We start from the raw sequence: 18,521 nt of genomic DNA on the forward strand, positions 1-18,521 counted from the left end.
CCCTTGCCCTGTTTACCCATGTACCTCTCAGGGCTGTGGAGGTTCGGAAAGAATTAGGTTTGAAGAAGAAGTTCAGTGAACTTGTAATTGTCCATCACTAATACTAATAATAGCTAACATAGCTGCCATGGGTCAGGCCACATTCTCGATGTCTTAAATACCTTAACTCATTCAGTCTCAGATCAGCCGTATAAAGGCCATACCCTTATCCAGTATACCCATTTCGATGGAGAATGAAACTCAGGCCAAGGAAGGCTAAGAAAGTTGTGGGAGGACACAGGTGGGGACGGCCAGGCCCTCTGGTTTTCAGAGTCTACTTTTTTAAACTCCTGCTGCAGTATTTTCCAAATTCCACCTGGGGATTCTGTAGTGAGTGGCAAAATAGCCAGGGTCATAACTGGCCCTGATAAAGGTGGGAAATACTAGAATGCATTCCACCACGTAAAGAGAAATTTTTTGTTCAGACATTTGTTCCAGAAATGTAGCGATGTCACCGAGTTTCACCGGTTTGCCTGTGCAGTTTGGGTATTTCACAGAAGCACCCAGCTATGGGGTCAGAGAGGATAAATGCAGCCCCCATCACATATGCCAAATTCTGCGCCCCAGGGTCTAGGTCTGCAAGAGATGGCATCTGTTTCTAATTTGCCCACCCAGAGGGAGCATCTTTGTCTAATTTTCACAAAGTCACCCTAAAAACAAGCAGTGCCTCTGTGCCCACATGTGTATGTGACAGATCAAGATGTCAGACATCTTTCCTCTTATGGGCTAAGTCTAAAGAACTTTAAAAAATCTTCTCCAAACCCTATCATCAGTAAGAAGTTATATGTTTTAAAATAATAAAGAAAAAAAGCCTGTAAGCCTTGTATCATTTATTCTAAAGATAGAGCTGACTAAAACTGAGTGAAGACGAAACGGGAAACTTCCTGACATCTGTGGGATTTAGAAGTATTTCACTTCAATGTCAAGATCTGATCCCAGATACTGGACATAAAGCCGTCACCTTGGAGAAGGACTCTTGCCATTTGGAACTTAAGGTTTAGCCTGATTACTTTGTAGGAAAGTTCTACTTAAAAATGAAATGTGCCTGAATTTTCTGAAATAATAATAATAATAATAATAATAATAAATAACAGTCTTGAGGAGGAGGAGGGACAGGAAGAAGAACAAGATGATGAACGGCAGAAGTTAATAGGTATTGAGCATTTAATATGTTCAAGGCATGATTCAGAGCTTTGCATTTAATCCTCCCAACAACATTATGAATGGGCCCTGTCACTATCCTCACTTTGCCCAGGAAGCTGCTGGGGCACAGAGAAGTTACCCAAGGTCATGTAGCTAGGAAGGGCTGGATCTCGGAGTTTAACCCAGCCACTCCCGCCTCAGGTTCTAGATGCCCACTGCTCTTCCGTTCTGCCTCTCCAAACTAATTAGAGTTATTCTGGTCCCGTGGCAACTGCTGAAATTGGTAAGTACCTTTCCAACTTTCTGGACTAGATTTTCACGAACTCTTAGTATGCGGCAAAATCTTTGAAATAATCCCATCATGACTGCATATCGCAGAGTGGTTATTCCCCTCTCCTATTATTAAGAATACCGTGAAGCAAACAAGATGTGATTGTTAAATAATTAATAATTCCAGACTGCTCATCAAGCACAAAGTCAGGCATTGCCCTGGGGGGTGTGACATCATCAGGTTTGCTACCTCCGCTAAGTACAAGATTGCACTTTCAGTAGAGCGAGTCTTTAAGAGGCCAGGGAAAGAGTGCTGAGACCTCATGATCTCATTTCGACACATATGCCAGCGAGTGATAAAACCTGAGAAGTGAAATAGAGAACTATCAGTTGATAAAGAAATAAAATTGTCTCTAAATGCTATGTCTTTCAAAGTTTTCCAGGATACATCCCTGTGTCTGTAAAGACAGCCTTCCCTTCTCTAAAGACAGGGTCAGCCAAGGGCAGCCAGTCATTTATCTCGGAGGTGGCAGAAGTCTATAACTTAAGAACACCCCACTTGAAAATGGCAGTCATCTGGAGGCCCCTTTTATGATATCTTCTTCTTTCAAGCTGATAATAGAACAGAACTTGGTAAAGGCCACTCTGTGTCATGAATCAAATCATACTTCACAAAAGTCATTTCCTATTGATGTTGACGTGCCTGTTCCTCATTTATATTGATCAGTGGACATTTGTTTGCCAAGATAAAACAAAAAGAGATTTCCTGGATGCCCTGTGACATTTTCAAAGGGGAAAATTCATTCTTTTCAGCGTTCAGCGTGTGACTGGGTTTCAGAAAGAGGGAGTTACAAATCTTCTACTTTAGAGACATCTAGCATGAAATAAAGAACATAATGTTTCTGGGTCACTTCCTGTTTCCCAAGGACCATCTTTACGAAGTTGGAGTGTGTCTCATTTTTTTTTTTTTTTCCAAGATGAGGTTGGGACCATCTATTCATTCAGTTGAGTAAGGTTCTAGGATTTGGGTGCCTGTGATCACATCCTGGTGCTTAACCACACACAGCAGGAGTAGCGGAGTTCCAGAAAAACTGAAATTGTGCAGATCTGTGGGTGAAACAATGGTTCATAATACATACAGAGCTAAAACTCCTAACGTGCATTATGTGCACACATGTGTGCTGTGCCCACAAAGCCGAGTAGGGAAGCTTAATGCTGATTCGAGCAACATATTTATTTACTTTCAGTTCATAAAAACAAGAGATCGGATCTGTGGCATTCAGAATCTTGGTATCTGTATAACTGTTATATCACAACAAAATTATTTGCATGAGCAGTTTATCAAAATCAAATATCTGCTTTAATTAAAAAGAGGCTACTTAAAGAAAGAAGCTAAAAGTCATGGATTAATGCATTCAGAAATAGAGACTCAAACCAAATGCCCATTAAGCAACAGTTACTGTATTTCATCTTGACAATAAAATGTATAAGGGCATTGAAAAATTGACCTTTGTGGTAATACTGGATGACAACACTTTTCTCCGATGGATCTTGGTGATAATTTGGGTCACACACAAATCTTTATGACCACCTGAAGAGGCTAGCAATCAAATATAATCACCAAATTAAGAAGAACAAGATGATCTTTTGAAGGTCATCACTAATCTGCTTGTAACAAAAATCTGTGACTTTTCCTCAATTTTTATGATTTCTACATTTCCTTAGCTTCTGAAACTAAAGATGGCCCTTTTACCTCAGCCCCTTAATTTTTTTTTTAATGTTCCATGCTAATGTGCTTTCCATGCTTTCTTCTTGATAGTCACCTCCCAGTTGAAATTGGGATTTTCTGACACTTAGTCCATAGTTCCACTTTTCTTTCTGTAAAATCCCATGTAGTGATTTGGGTTTTTTCCCTTGAGTAAATTCCCATTGTGCCATTTGTGCCCCACACTTACGGTTCACCATATCCTGCTTTGATGCAATCTTGAGAAAGCTAAAATATCAAGTTTGAGTAAATCTATAGAGTCAAGTAATAACAATATTTTAGAATATTTAGCAATATGGTTAGCTGGTTATTTAGAGCATTAAAAAAAAGAAAACTGGACAAAAGTCTGAAAGCAAAGGCAAGACCATAAGCACGTTCTTAGCAACGAAAGAGAGATCGGGCAGGTACCAATTCTATTCCTATGGGAAAGGATAGCAAACCTACACCAGCAGCCCTGACTGCTTCCCTGAAAGCTGATTATGAATTTCCAAATGTTTTCCTTGACATCCCATTAGGATATCAAATCCGACATATCACAAACAGAATTTACACTATTCATTACTGGATTTGCTACCATCCTTGATTTCTCTTTGCATTAATGGCACCACAATTGTAAAAAGGGAACTACATGTCTGCTCCTGCTTTGAATAGGCTCCTCATATCTTAGATGAGATAAAATTATTTGGCTACTGATGGATTTATCTGTCCAGCTCTCCTTTACCACCAAGACTGTTTTTCCAATTCTGCATTTATCTTTAAGCCATTATCCTTTTTTTTTTTTTATGTACTTCTGGAATAACCAATGCATGACCTTGCTGAACAATATTGAGCAATATGTTGGACAATTGAACAATACTCCACAATATGGTCTTTTTCAGGCTTTCTCATTCCACTTGGATGTCAGGTTTTAGCTTTCCCAACATTATCTAAAGCTCAGCTATGACTAGGCCTAATGGCATAGTACTGGAACATTCTTTGATTTTGTAAATGCCATGAATAATATTATTCATCAACTCCATCTATGGATCCAACACACTTTAATTTTATCTGGTTAACACTTATTCATATTCTTATATTCCTTCATTAGTATTTATTGCCTACCTACTTTTTGCCAGGAACCATGTTAGGCACTGAGGATACAAATCCGGAGAAAACCATATCCTCAAGCTTAAGAGATTTCAGTCTCATGTGGTAGAGAGACAAAGGGATAAGTCAAAATATGTCTGGAGTGATATGTGAGACCAGAAAAGTAGAGTAGCATCCTCTGAATGAGCAGGGTATCAGTAAGGTTAGGAAAACTTCCTAGATGAGGTGACATTGGAGCATGGGGAAGTCCACTGAGGCATCAAATGCATGGTCACAAAATCCTGAAGGACTGAAGCAGAAATTATATGTTGACAATTCACAGGAGATGAGCCCATAGAAACAGACTTATACTCAACAGTGAAAGAACTCTGCTTGGGTCCTGTGCTACAGAATTGGAATATAATCCTGAAAACTATGGGAGCCACTGAGTGATTGCCAGCGGGGGAGTGGCATGAATACATAAGTATCCTAGAAAGATCACTTTGGTAGAAATACGGAGAATGGGTTCTAAACAGGAAAAACCAGATATAGAGAAAGCCATTAGAAGACAATACCAAACTAGGAAAAATAGGTCAAGAACTTGAACTAAGGTCTTGATGGTACAAATAGAGAAGGAATGACAGATTTGAAAGACACATAACCTGGCAGAATTACAGGTGCTGGTGAGTAATTAATTACATTTGTGGGTTGGGTGAGTGGGAGGAAAAGAGAAGTCTATGATGAATTCCAGGTTTCTGATTTCCATGATTGGACGTGTGGTGATGTTTTCCACTGAGAAAAGACATAGATGAGGAGAAACAGGTTTTTAGGGAAAGACAATGAGTTAAGTTTGATAACTGAGGAAATCGAGATGTCTATGGAACATTTAAATGGAAGTGTCTGGTAGCTCATAGGTTCCTGGAGCTTAGCAGGGAGATATATATATATATATAGATATATAGATATATATATACCTATATATATATACCTACCTATTTTATATATATATATATATATATATAATATATATATATATATATATATATATAATAAATTTGGAAGTCATCACACACATAAGGTACCTCAAGCTATGAGAGTAGATAAGGTCAACCAGGGAATGTATATAGAACATGATCAGGGTCTAGAATTGGATAAGATTCTACAGATTCCAAAGGCAATTCGAAGAAAACAGAAGACATTACAGGTAGGATAGGAGAAAGGAAGGGGAGAGAGAAAGGAATGAGAGGAAGGAAGGGAACAAAAAGAAAGGGAGTTATTTTTCTTAGCATAGAGAATCAGCTAATAAGTATAGGAGAAATGAAATAAAAGTAATGGATAAAATTGGATGAGGAACAGTATATTACACAGTCTCAAAGTACCTCTCAATAATTTACTTATTAACTACAAAGAGAGAACAGTAAATATATAATAAACAAATCTGGTGGACACTATCTTAATCAGGTAGCCCAGGTCTGCAACACCAGTATCTGCCTCGTGATATGATGTACTGAGACAGACAGCACAGCACGTCCCCAGTGTTCTTGTGGAAAATGCATAACCTAAGTCTAGTCATAAAGAAACTTCAGAAAAACCCCAATGAGGGAATTCCATAAAATATTTAGCCTGTACTCTTTAAACGTTAAGATCAAAAAAAACAAAAGAACCGAAACCTGAGGGACCATTCCATAATGCAGGAGACTACAGAGACATGACAACTATGAAAATGCTTAATCTTCCATTGGATCCTGGACCGGGGGTGGGGGGAAGAAAAGGAAAGAAAAAGCTCCTGAGGTGACAGCTGATGAAAGTTGAATACAGACAGTGAGTTAGACAGTAATTTTGTACCAGTGTGAAATTTCTTGATTTATTAATTGTTCTTGGTTCTATAGGACAATAGCCATGTTCTTAGGAAAGATACACTGAAGTATTTAGGGACAAAGAAGCATGCATTTTCTGAAGTATTCTTAAATGGTTTGGAAAAATTAGCTAGTCAGATAGATAATGATAAAGCAAATTATCCATAATGTAAATAATTGGTGAATCTCTCTAAAGGATATACAGAATTCCTTATACTAGACTTGCCACCTTGCTACTTTTCTTAAAGTTTGAAATCATATCAAAATGAAAATAATGTGAAATGTACAATATAACATGGATAAGACAGTACACTAATAGTAAGTCAAATGTCTTTATTTAGCTTACCGATAATACCTCTTCAGTTGTTCTTGCCATTTTTCCTAAGCTCTGCTGATTCTCTTAACGTCTTCCTTCTACTCTCTCTCATTCTCTGTCAATCTTTCGTGGAGTAAGGCCATATGGGGCAGTGGTACAGTGAGGGCTCTAGAGGCAGACCATCTGGTGTGACTGCATGACCCTGGACAAGATACTTAATATTGGTTCACTTGTTGTTGTTTTGTTGTTTTATCTATAAAATAAAAAAAAAAAAAGAGCACCAGTATGATAGGGTTCTTATGAGGTTGTTAAGACATTGCCTAACCTACAGGAAGTACTCAACAATTTGGGTCTTTGTTATGTGTTTTCTCCTTCCAAATCTTTTTATTTTCTTTTTAAACAACTAACTTCAAGGAAGTACAACTCATGGGGAATTGTATTATTTCCAGGTTAATGTATATGATGTGATACGGTTTTTTGGGTAAGATTTATTTATTTATTATTATTTTGAGCAGGGGATAGGGCATGGGGAGAGAGGCAGCGGGCAAGGGAGAAGGAGACTCCCAGACTGCTGAATGGGGAGCCTGATTCAGGGCTCAATCCCAGAACCCTGAGATCATGACCTGAGCTGAAACCATGAGTCAGCTACATAACTAAGCCACCCAGGTAGCCTTTCTTGGTTCTTTTATGTCATGTGGCCATTTTTCCCCCCCAGCATGATACCACAGTTATCTAAGAAGTTAAATCTATTGACTGAGGCTTATGGAGTTCTAATGCATTAGGGTCAAACTATTACTCCTATCATGACAACAGAGTATAGACTGCTTCAATTTGTTAATATAGTTTCAATTCTGAAGATTTCATTATTTTAAACTGGTCAAGAGAGTATCAGTGAAAGATGATCTTTCACTGATCTTAGTAGAATAACTTCTACTGGTCAAGAGAGTATCAGTGAAAGATGATCTTTCACTTGATCTTAGTAGAATAACTTCTACTTTGGATTTTTTTCTACTAATCAACAAAGAAATATAAGCTCTCATGGACATAAATATGACTAAAAATATACATTGTTTAAATATAAAATACAGTTAGGGAAGACAAGCAGACAAATCTGTATAAGCTATGTTCACAGAAATAGTACTTGCAGGCTCAACCATTCTAAAACTGTGCATTTATGATGAGGGGATTTCTTGAATAAGGCAGTTCTGATTCCAAAGACCCATCAAACAGGTCGGTCCAAACTTCATTCTTTACTTAAATTATCTAGTGATGTGAACAAAAGTCTCTTAAGTGCTTTTCCTTAACTTACTATCATACTTGAGATACCTTATCATGTTATCAAATTTGGACTTTATTCTAATGGGATCCCTTTGCAAGATTTTAGACATTTTCTGATCAGTGTGTTTAAAGAGATAACTTCAACCGTTTTGTTAAAAAAAAAAAAAAAAGGAGAGTGGGCAGGACCAAGTTAAGAGGCTATTCCATAGCCTCAGGTAAAAATGGAAACTGACTTCTTATTCACTGGGATCCCCCCAATTTCCTCTCACCATCCCAGTAAATTATAGGCAGTACTTTGGAAGTGGAGTACACAGGACTCCAAAGTATTTGGATTTGAGCCAAAGAAAATGCCCAGGTCTGGTGCTTGAGAAACTGATTAGACAACTGTGCCTTCAGTGATCTGGAGGACATAGAAAACAGGCTTGACTATTAGGAAAAAGCGTGTTCTTTCTGGTCAAAATCAGGGAATTTATGTAGCCTCATGTAAAAAAATGGAAATTGACTTCTTATTCTACAGCACTAATGTAACATACTTTTTTAAGGTAGCAAAAGCAGTAATAACATGCTAGCCAAGACATCTCTATGGGATGTTTCCGGCTGTCATAATATGACCTGTGCTTTGAGTGGGCTGGAGTCTCAGTGATCCATCCATACCCTGCTCTGTAATGTCCTGCCAAGACCAACACAATAGAGTTCAGGGAGGAATCGAAGCCACAAATCACTCCCATTAACACAGGACATTTATCAAGAAGTTATCCTTATCTGCAGCATAAATACCAGACCACAATGAATTTGTGACACCATGGAATCGAGTGCCCAGAGTCACTCTAGCTGCTGAGACAGCCGGCTTCACAAGGCTGTCACTCCACTCCACCTTGAGTTCAGCTTCAATGCCAAAGGACAGACCGTCTCAGGCTGCTTCAACCTCGTAGAGTAGCAATATCAATAAGCTCTGCTGTTTTATTAGGTTTATCAAACAGCAGTCTATCTGGTCTGCTGGCCAGGATATGACTATCTGTGATCATAACTCTATCCCACTTCATCTCACAACGGTGGTCTACGAACAGCATCTCACATTCATGCTTAACATACAACTGGCCTCTTCCATTCATGCTGCAGAGTCCATTCAAAGTACAATAGAGGGAGGACAGCAACGTGTACATATGAGGCGAAATAGATAGATTAAGCTTTGATCCTCTTTTAGTGGTAATAAAATTAAGTTCTGAAGGCTTTGACTCTTTTCTGGAGAAACATGTCCTTGTCGTGGTATAGGAAAGGAACTTAGCCTGCGCGTGCCTATTGTTTTACAATTTACAAACAATCTCCATATTTTTCATTTTACTTGATTTTACCAACAGCTTCAGTGTGCCCTAGGGTTGGCTACTTTTACGGATAGGAGAGCTGCCCATAGCGTTATTCAATTCATTTGCTAAAATGGGGGCAGTTAGGGTAGAATCTTAGTAACAATATTATACTTCAGGCCATAAGTCGCAGCGACCAAATTAGCATACTAGCCACTCACTTGATCTAGTTTCTAATGTAACACAGTTCTTTCCTGGATATGTGGGATGGCTACTGATAGATAACCACACTTCCAGCTTCATTAGATGCCAACATGAAGGCAGTTTTTTGCCTGGAAGAGAAAGAAGAGGGAAAGGAAAGACCCAATGATACTGTACCACTACGTTTTCTGCAGGTACCTGTTTTCCATGATTGTACGTGAAAGGTCAGAGATTACAACTAGTGATCAGCTTTAGCTGCCATTGATGGCAAATACTTGTCTTCGGTGCAACTTCTAAACATGTAGCACCTCCCTTTTCACACCAGGAAATCATAAACTATTTTGTCTAGCCTGACCAACTATAGCATTTCCTGAAGAAGCCTCCCATATCGCTCTCAGGTAGGGCCTAATCCCTTCTGTTGTGTTAACGTCGCAGCTCCTACAAACCTGTGTTAGCACACACACATCACACTGTTTTGCAAGAAATTATGAGTAGGATTTTTGTCCTTCATTAGACTCTGAAATTCTTGATGACGTCTTTATTTATGTTTTTTTTTTTTTAAGATTTACTTGTTTACTTTAGAGAGAAAGAGAGCAAGAGAGAGTGTGGGAGCAGGGGGAGGAGCCGAGGGAGAGCAGGGAGGAATCCCAGATACTTAGCCTGGTGACTTGGCACAAAGTATCTTTCAGATATAGCCTAAACATGTTGTCTAATGTGATAGGATATTAAGATGGGATCTGAATTCAACTTTGCCCCCAGAATCAATATGATAGAAGAAAGGTACTACAGTTATTGTGAGAAAAATCCTTACCACCGCCCTCCCACCATTCCCATGCAGAATTTATAAAAAGGCATCTATAATAGGGTCATCTACAATTCTTTACCCTTTAACAGATCAAGAAATCAACTGGAGAAAAGATTTTGAAGAGGATTTCTTCTGGAAGTCCCTACTATTTTGACTCCCAAATATTTGGATATGTGGGGGAATGCTATGCTTCACTTGAAAACCAGAGTAGTCTGGATTTCAGCAGACATGAAAGGTGGCTAGCAAAATGTTAAGAAGTAAGGAATCATATGTCTCAGATTGTCCAGGACAGAGTTAATATCAAATAGCCTGTCGTGTTGTCCCCCATAGTATACTCATGTTGTCAAACCACATGTTCTAGTTTTTGTGGTAAAATATAGTCACTCCATCTAAAGGCAACTCAGAAATTTTAAAAATGGTTATAAGATTTTCAGAATTTATACCTGAGGAGCTTAAGAGAAATGATCAGGAGAAAAGTGGTTTAGCAGTTCAGAAAAAGCTAGGTGTGTAAGAGTATTTCTGATGCTTCTTTTAATTATGGAGATTTACAATTAGAAGTTTACTTCTCGTCCCCCCCCCCCCCAGATTGGACATTCAGCCCAAACTTCCACTGAGCTCAGTAGAATTGTAAATATCTTGTACCACTTTGGTGGCTCGGTTGGTTAAGCATCTGGTTCTTGCTTTCGGCTCAGGTCATGATCTCATGGTTTTGAGATCAAACCCCGCTTTGGGCTCTGTGTGGAGTCTGTGTGGAGTCTGCTTCATATTCTCTCCCTCTCCCTTCCACTCAAATAAATAAATAAAATCTTTAAAAGATTGTTTAAATATCTTTACTTTAGTTAGAATCAATCAAACCTAAAAGAAAAGAGACAGAGTATGGGAATGAATTGTGGAAGATTATAGGCATTCAAAGTCTAGCATGTGACTGGAAATGGGGAAGCCATGAGGACCTTGAGGGATTTTCATCTCCTTTCTCATTTCAGCTTCATCTGCAAATCTGTGTCTTTCTTTTCTGCTCTAGAGTATCTTTCTCTATTAGTCAGACAATAGTACTGTTACTAGCTAACAGCTATTGGACATTGCTGTGTGCTGCATTTATGTAGAAGCTAACTTAATGCCCACTACAATTTTATGACATACTCCCATTTTACCGATGAAGAGATTAAGGCTCAGAGAGGTTAGGTGATTTTTCCAAACCCTTAATTTATAGAGCAAAGTATTGAAAATAGGTCTGGCTGTAGGACTAACACTATGAACCACTATGACACATTTTTTCTACCTGAGGGTTTGTGTTTTCTCTCTATAAATATCAGATTTACACACTAGAGGTCAAGATACTAGAAAGGTATAACTCTAATTCCTGAGACCCTGTCTGAGCCCTTGAGGGGCAATATCTTCTTGGTCTACATTGAAGAGATGGGAATTTCTGATGGGGATGGTCATGTTTTATAAACTTCCCAGCTGAAGAAGCACCCTCTATGACCAGAGGATCTTGGTCCAAGAAGTAGTTCGCTTCCTGAAAATAGAGAGTCACATCTCAAAATATATCTATTATGCTCCTTTGCAAGTGGTGCTCCAAGTTTCTGATTACAAGTCAATTTGATTCTATACAATATATGTTTATTAAGCACCTATAATGGCTCCCACTTAGCAAATAAAAATACAGGGTAGCCAGCTAAATTCAAATTTTCAGATGAAAAATGTTCTTTTAAGTATAAGTATGTCCCAAATATTGCAGGGGCATTCTATATTTTATATGGTATCCTTGGCATTATTTTGTACACATAGGATTGTAGTGTCATGAAGAATACGGAAACTGATAATCATTCTTATTTAGTCATTTATAACTAAACCCAGACGGTTTAATTTCATGTGGACAGCCGTGACGAGTACTGGTCTCTCTCCCAATTTCAGTTTGGACTCAGTCCTGATATCAGTGATCACTTTCTTTTCTAGGCAGAAGAGATTATTACCCAGGTTATTACCTGTGGGGTTATTTTGGTAGTTATAAAAAGGAATTAGCCCATTGAAGAGCCCTCCAGCCAAATATCATTAAAATCACAGATCTTTGGATTCAACATAGGCACCTAAGATTTTGAATCTGTTCCCATGTCTTATTTAGGAAATTAATTATTTAGAAATATTAAATGAGTTGGGAATGGCTAATTTAAAATGATTAAGTGGTCACTAATTAAAATCAACTTTATGTCCAGAAGAGACTTCTGTCCAGGTGTGTGTTATGACAACTTGGCTCTCCAAATACCAAGTCATTAAAGTGCTTCTACATTGCTCCTCTTACCTCCCCTTCATCACACACACACACACACACACACACATATATGTACACAGTCAGGCACACTCATGCATGTACACACGGGCACACTCACACATGTACACAGGCACACTCATGCATGTACACACGGGCACACTCACACATGTACACAGGCACACTCATGCATGTACACACGGGCACACTCACACATGTATACACATGTACATGCAGGCACAGTCCCCTTTGTACTCACACATACACACATACGGTCGAGGGCTGAGCTAGAAGGACTGCCCTGTGTTTGCTTAGAGGAAGGTGCTTGTGACTCAGCAGTGCACACCTACAGTAGTGCATTTCCCTGCAAAACCTCCCCCTCCTCGCATGTCTGGCTCCAGCCCACATCCACTATACCTGAGGCACCGGCTGTGCTTTATGAAGTCTAAAATTTTCAACTGGTTGTATCTTTCCATGCAAACTCATTAGGCACTATTTACACCCGCTGCAGCTGCGAAGAGAGAGGTTCTGAACTCTGGCATTCTACAGTAGGCTTTGTTTCTCATTTACATTTGCATATTAAAGTGTTTGCCTGAAATAGGCTATTGAAATTAATTCAGGATTAATTGGTGTCTTTATCTCATTAGGACAATCTAATTTAAGGATGATGAAATTGTTTAGCCTCCCGTTTGCATAATTAGATTGCTTTGAATTGCTGTCATTATTGGCTCTTTAGCATCATCTGTAGGCCTCAAACAGACAAGAGCTTCAACCTCATAAAGACCAATCATGTGTTACAGCAGAGGGCTGTTAACCCCTTTTAACCCAAACCCACTTGGATTAGCAGTCACAATAGACAGGCCTTGGTCCCTGAGAGCCTTAAGCGCCTTTCTTTCCGAATTCTTGATGTTCCGATTGATAAATTTCCCCACATTTATATGATTGGTTGTGGCAACTGTGACAGCATCTCTCCTGGGATCCAACACGTTCTCAAGACTCACTCCTCTCCTTTGAGTGTCACCCTTGATGTTGTGGTGACCTCCCTTCCCTGTCCATTTATCTCTCCCTACCTCCTTCGCTCCGTGAAGACTCTTCCACGACCCCCACAGGGGACAACGTTCTATCTGAGAGCATGTGGGGCTTCTATCAAGCCGGACACTCTTTTCTTCCCTGAGTGCTCAGCAACAGCTGTCGTCATTACTTCAGGGAAGTTGCCGAATAATACCCGTGACAGAGGAAGCCATCTGACCCTCACTCAACCATTCATCTGTTCAGGACTCAGCAAAGGTTCTATGGAATATTTTTGATGTGCCTGATACCATATAAGTTGCTGGGGGATCATGGAGAAATGTCACAGGTTCTGCATTCTTTTATGAGGGGTCACAGGAGTGCTAAGTCCCAAAGCCAGTTTGGTCACGAAGTGTTTTGGAAAGTCACAGAACCTCCATGAACTTGAGTTTCTGTAACTTGTTTCATCAACGGGGGCTGGTACAATATTCATGGTTCTCACCCCTGGTGGCGCATCACAATCACCCGTGTGCTTTCGGAAAAGAATCAATGCCTAGGAACCAATTCTCAATAAATGCAATCAAAATCACTAGGAATGGGCACAGACCCTTAAATTCTTTAAAACCAGTTTAATCTGATACACTGTAGGCCAGTCTTCTAAATGATTTGTAAGGTTGCTTGGTGTAATAAAAACAAAGAAGCAGGGACGCCTGGGTGGCTCAGTTGGTTAGGCGGCTGCCTTCAGCTCAGGTCAGGATCCCAGTGTCCTGGGATCGAGTCCCACATCGGGCTCCTTGCTCAGCGGAGAGCCTGCTTCTCCCTCTGCCTCTGCCTGTGCTCATTCTCTCTGACAAATAATAAATAAATAAATAAATAAAATCTTTAAAAAAAAACAAAGAAGCAAAAAGATAGTATTTTTTTTTACCTTATGCTAAACTTCTGGTAAGAATAATTCCTGAAGTACAAAATTTGACCCTAATTTCTTCAGGTTTCAAGGGGAATGAAAATTACAGAATAAAGAGTATTTTTAGATTTCAAGCTGAAAACAAAAATGGAACTTCAAAAATCAATACTTTATCTGAAGGATACATACTGAGGTAATTAAAGTCACATAAAGGAAGAATAACACAAACAATATAAAATAAAACAATAACAACAAAGACAGCATATGTAAACATTTGGTAGTATCTTTTTCTCTGAAAAATCAAAGTGGCTTATGGAATGTTTAATGCTCAATAAGATGCATGATTCTCATGTTCACTGTATTTCTTGTGTTTCTTTGGCTTTGCTGGTCATAGAAGAAAAGCCATTTGCTCCATATTATCTGCTAACAAATAATCCTGATCAAGAGCAAACAGGAAAGAAAAAAAAAAACTTCAGACATAAAATCATAAGCTCGATTACATTGTGGAAACTTTTTCATGGGACAGTTGAAAGAACCTTCTATGAGGACCCTTACCAACAATATTATGATAGAATGATGTATTCTCACTATTACACAAGTTTTATAAAAAAGAAAGCCAGAATTCTAAGAAGGGATGATCTATCATGAAGGATTCTGACATCTGATGTTTAAAATGCTTTTATTTCCATTGATTTTTGCTTTAAATTTAGCCCGGCTTCACAACCCTAGGGCTGAGATTATGATTATGTATTTACATTATGTCCAGATAATAAACTCTTGATTTCCTGAAGAAGTACAATGATTTGCCAGAACAGGAGGCTGGAGCCTTGGGTTTGAAAAACAGATTGTGTAATTTTGAGTAATACGTTTACCTTCTATGGCCTCCATTACTTCAACTTAGGTGAAGAGAATGTTCAAAAGCCCAAAGGGACTCAAAGCTTTACTTTACCTAGGACTACACTTTGGAACATCGATGACAATTGACAGTATCCTAGGTATTAGACAAACTCTAACAAGTTTGAAAGAATCGGAATCATGTATAAAAATCAGACCATAGTTCTAGGGATGAGAGTATGGACTACAGAAATCATGACATTTTCTCTCATCGCTACATATAGGGAACAATATCACAACAGAACACAACAGAACAACAGCTACCCTCACAAGTAAAAGGAAAAACAAAAGTGCGTCCAAAGAATGGCAATAAGCTCCACACGGTAGCATTAAGGAACAGAAAATATCTGTGAAGTAGTGATCATGACCACTCTATTATTCAGCCTGAAAAATATAATTGCTCCAGAAAACAACTGGCTTCAATCTGGACAAGCAAACCCCTCAGCTGAGAATGAAGAACTAAATGGACCACCAGCTTCTATGGGTTAGGAAGCAAGACAGAGCAGGCAAGAGGCTGCTTTGAGAGTCAGTTCACGTTTGGCAACATCTGGTTATGTCTCATCACATTGCAAATTTATGACCCTGGAAACAACATGTTGATGTTGATGATCCTTTGCGAAGAGAAGCCTGAACTATAAACTTATGACCAGAGCAGTGGCAAGAGGCTGTGGCAGCTTTCTCTGATCTGACAACTCCCTGGCTTGGGTCAAACAGATAAAGACTTGGACTGGTGACCCTTCTTCAACAATGTCATGGATGAATAGTGAACGAAGAGGAGGAGCTGACAATAGGACAGAAGGTTATGAAGAAATAAGGTCTGACTTCCCCCAGGAAAGCCTAGTGAGGTTTAGTGGTGGCCAAACCTCACAGAAGTCAAGAATTGAAGACATTTCACACACCGAGCCTGGAATATTAAGCTCACACAATGGCAGATGCATCACATTATCAAGCAGATCTCTTCTCTGATAATACTGGGGTTGGCTTTTTGGTAAGGCTGAAACCTAGAGGGTCAGAAGCAAGTTGCAAGCACGCATGTTATAACTACTATGGACTTCTCTTCAGAGCCATCTTACAAGATGAGATATTTTCCAGCTCTCAAGCACTATGTTTGCAATAGCAGGGGGAAAAGAAATCTTATCCATGAAGGATTCTCCTTTGAGAAATTCCTTCTCTCCAGTGAAACAGAAAACTGTACAAATTTCTCATTTAAAATACATTCCAATATGTATCTCAATTTTTGCTTGACAATCTAGGTAATGGAAGAATGATTTTATTTCTGTGTAATATTATATTAAAATGTTCTATTTTTAAGACTGCTGGTAAAAGTTGGTGGAGTAAAATGTTTATTCCATACCATCCTCTGAGACTTGTTCCACAAAAGCAGAGATCTTTTTTTTTTTTTAAGAGAAAATCCCATTTTCCAAGAAGGCAAGGATATCTATAAAATAGAGTGAAGATTGTAAAATTAAAGCACATTGCAAACTCACATGTTACTACATATCTCAGTCAGAGCACATAGTTTTCTAAAATAAGTTAACGTCTAGAAAGATCTAAGTAATGATGGTTTACATGGGGTGATGAGAAAGGGGTGTATGTATGTATGGGAAAGGAAGGTGGGTATGAAAGGCAGAGAAGATATTCTTAGAGCAACTCATTTCTACCTGGAGAAGTAGAGGATAGAAGGACATTGACAGAAAGATTTTCCCATGTTTGCCAACTTCCTTCCCCCAACTCTCCCTGCAAAAAATGTAATGGATAGGACATTTAGAAAGAGAGAACTGCACAGTAAACAGCCTTGAAGCTGCTAGCAACAGTCAACTGAACAGAGATTAACAAAAGGTAATGAAACAAAATTTTCACAGTGTGTCGTTTAGTCTTCTTATCAAGGTAATCTATTCATATCAAGAAGCAAACTTGCCATTCAGAGTTGTTCATCCAGATTGCAGGATTCAGTAGATCTGACGAAAGAGTATTTTAAGGCAACATCCTTGAATTGAAGAGATTCTGACTTCCTTAGCTCATTTTCTCAACTTATCTTTATTAGTGGGCTTAGACAGAATCCCCCTCTTTTTTTTTGTTTAAAGATTTTATGTATTGGAGAAAAAGAAAGAGAACATGAGCAAAGGGAGGGGCAAAGCGAGGGGAGGAGCAGCCTCTCTGCTGAGCAGGGAGCCTGACTTGGAACTTGATCCCACACCCCAGGATCAGGACCTGAGCTGAAGGCAGATATTTAACCAACTGAGCCATCCAGGTGCCCCAGAGAGAATTGTTTCTTTTTAAAGAGGATTAATATGCAGGGGGAAAAAAGTATTTAGTATTTTTCCTATGCAAAACAAGTATTTTAAATAAGGAAAAAACACAATAAATGAATTGAAGACATGTTTTATAAGATGAATTATATGAGAAAATATATGGACTTCTTATATACATGTGAATTATAGAAAATATTGCCTAATTCAAAAAAGAAATGTAAGCACTCAAAAAAAAAAAATAGATTAAACCGTAGGAGTTGTTAAAAGGTGACATGACTGTGCTCAAGAGATACATACAGTTGACCTTTGAACAATGCAGGGGTTAGAGCACCAATCCCCTGCACAGTCAAACATTTATCTTTTGGTTCCCCAAAACTTAACTACTAATAGCCTTATCAATAATATAAGCAGTTAATTAACACATATTTTATATGTTATATGTATTAAATATTGTATTTTAATTAAGTAAACTAGAACCAAGAAAATGTAATTATTAAGAAAATCATAGGGAAGAGAAAATATATTTACAGTACTGTCCTTTATTTATATTAAAAAAATCCACATACATGGACCAGTGCAGCCCAAACCCATGTTGTTCAAAAGCCAACCATTCAGAATTAGACTACCCTAAATTAGAATAGATGTTGCTTAAAACAGAGTCAGTGTTGTAAAATATGGCTTGGTAAATAATATAAAACAAAATGAAGAAGAGCAAAAAGCCATGAGATGATATTATTAGGAAAAAGAAAGTGGAGGTCCAATATTTGCTTAATTGGTATTCCTGAAGCAAGGAATAAAACAAACAGAAAAGTAAAATACTCAAAGATGTAATAAAATAATACTTTCCTGGAAGAAAGCATAGATCAAAAGGATATCAGTTAAATTTTAAAATAAGCCATGAGAGACTGTGGAGTCTGAGAAACAAACTGAGGGTTTTGGACAGGAGAGGGGTGGGGTGATGAGTGAGCCTGGTGGTGGGTATTAAGGAGGGCATGTATTGCATGGGGTATTGGGTGTGGTGCATAAATAATGAATCTTGGAACACTGAAAAAATAAAATAAAATAAAAATATAAAACCATAAAGATAACTGGAAACAAACAAACAAACAAACAAATGTTGAAGATTTCAAGAGCCACACGGTTTGAGGGGGAAGTTAC

This window comes from Enhydra lutris, unplaced genomic scaffold (genome assembly GCF_002288905.1).
Source record: "Enhydra lutris kenyoni isolate GAN:26980312 unplaced genomic scaffold, ASM228890v2 scaffoldscaffold25, whole genome shotgun sequence".
Lineage (NCBI taxonomy): Eukaryota > Metazoa > Chordata > Mammalia > Carnivora > Mustelidae > Enhydra > Enhydra lutris.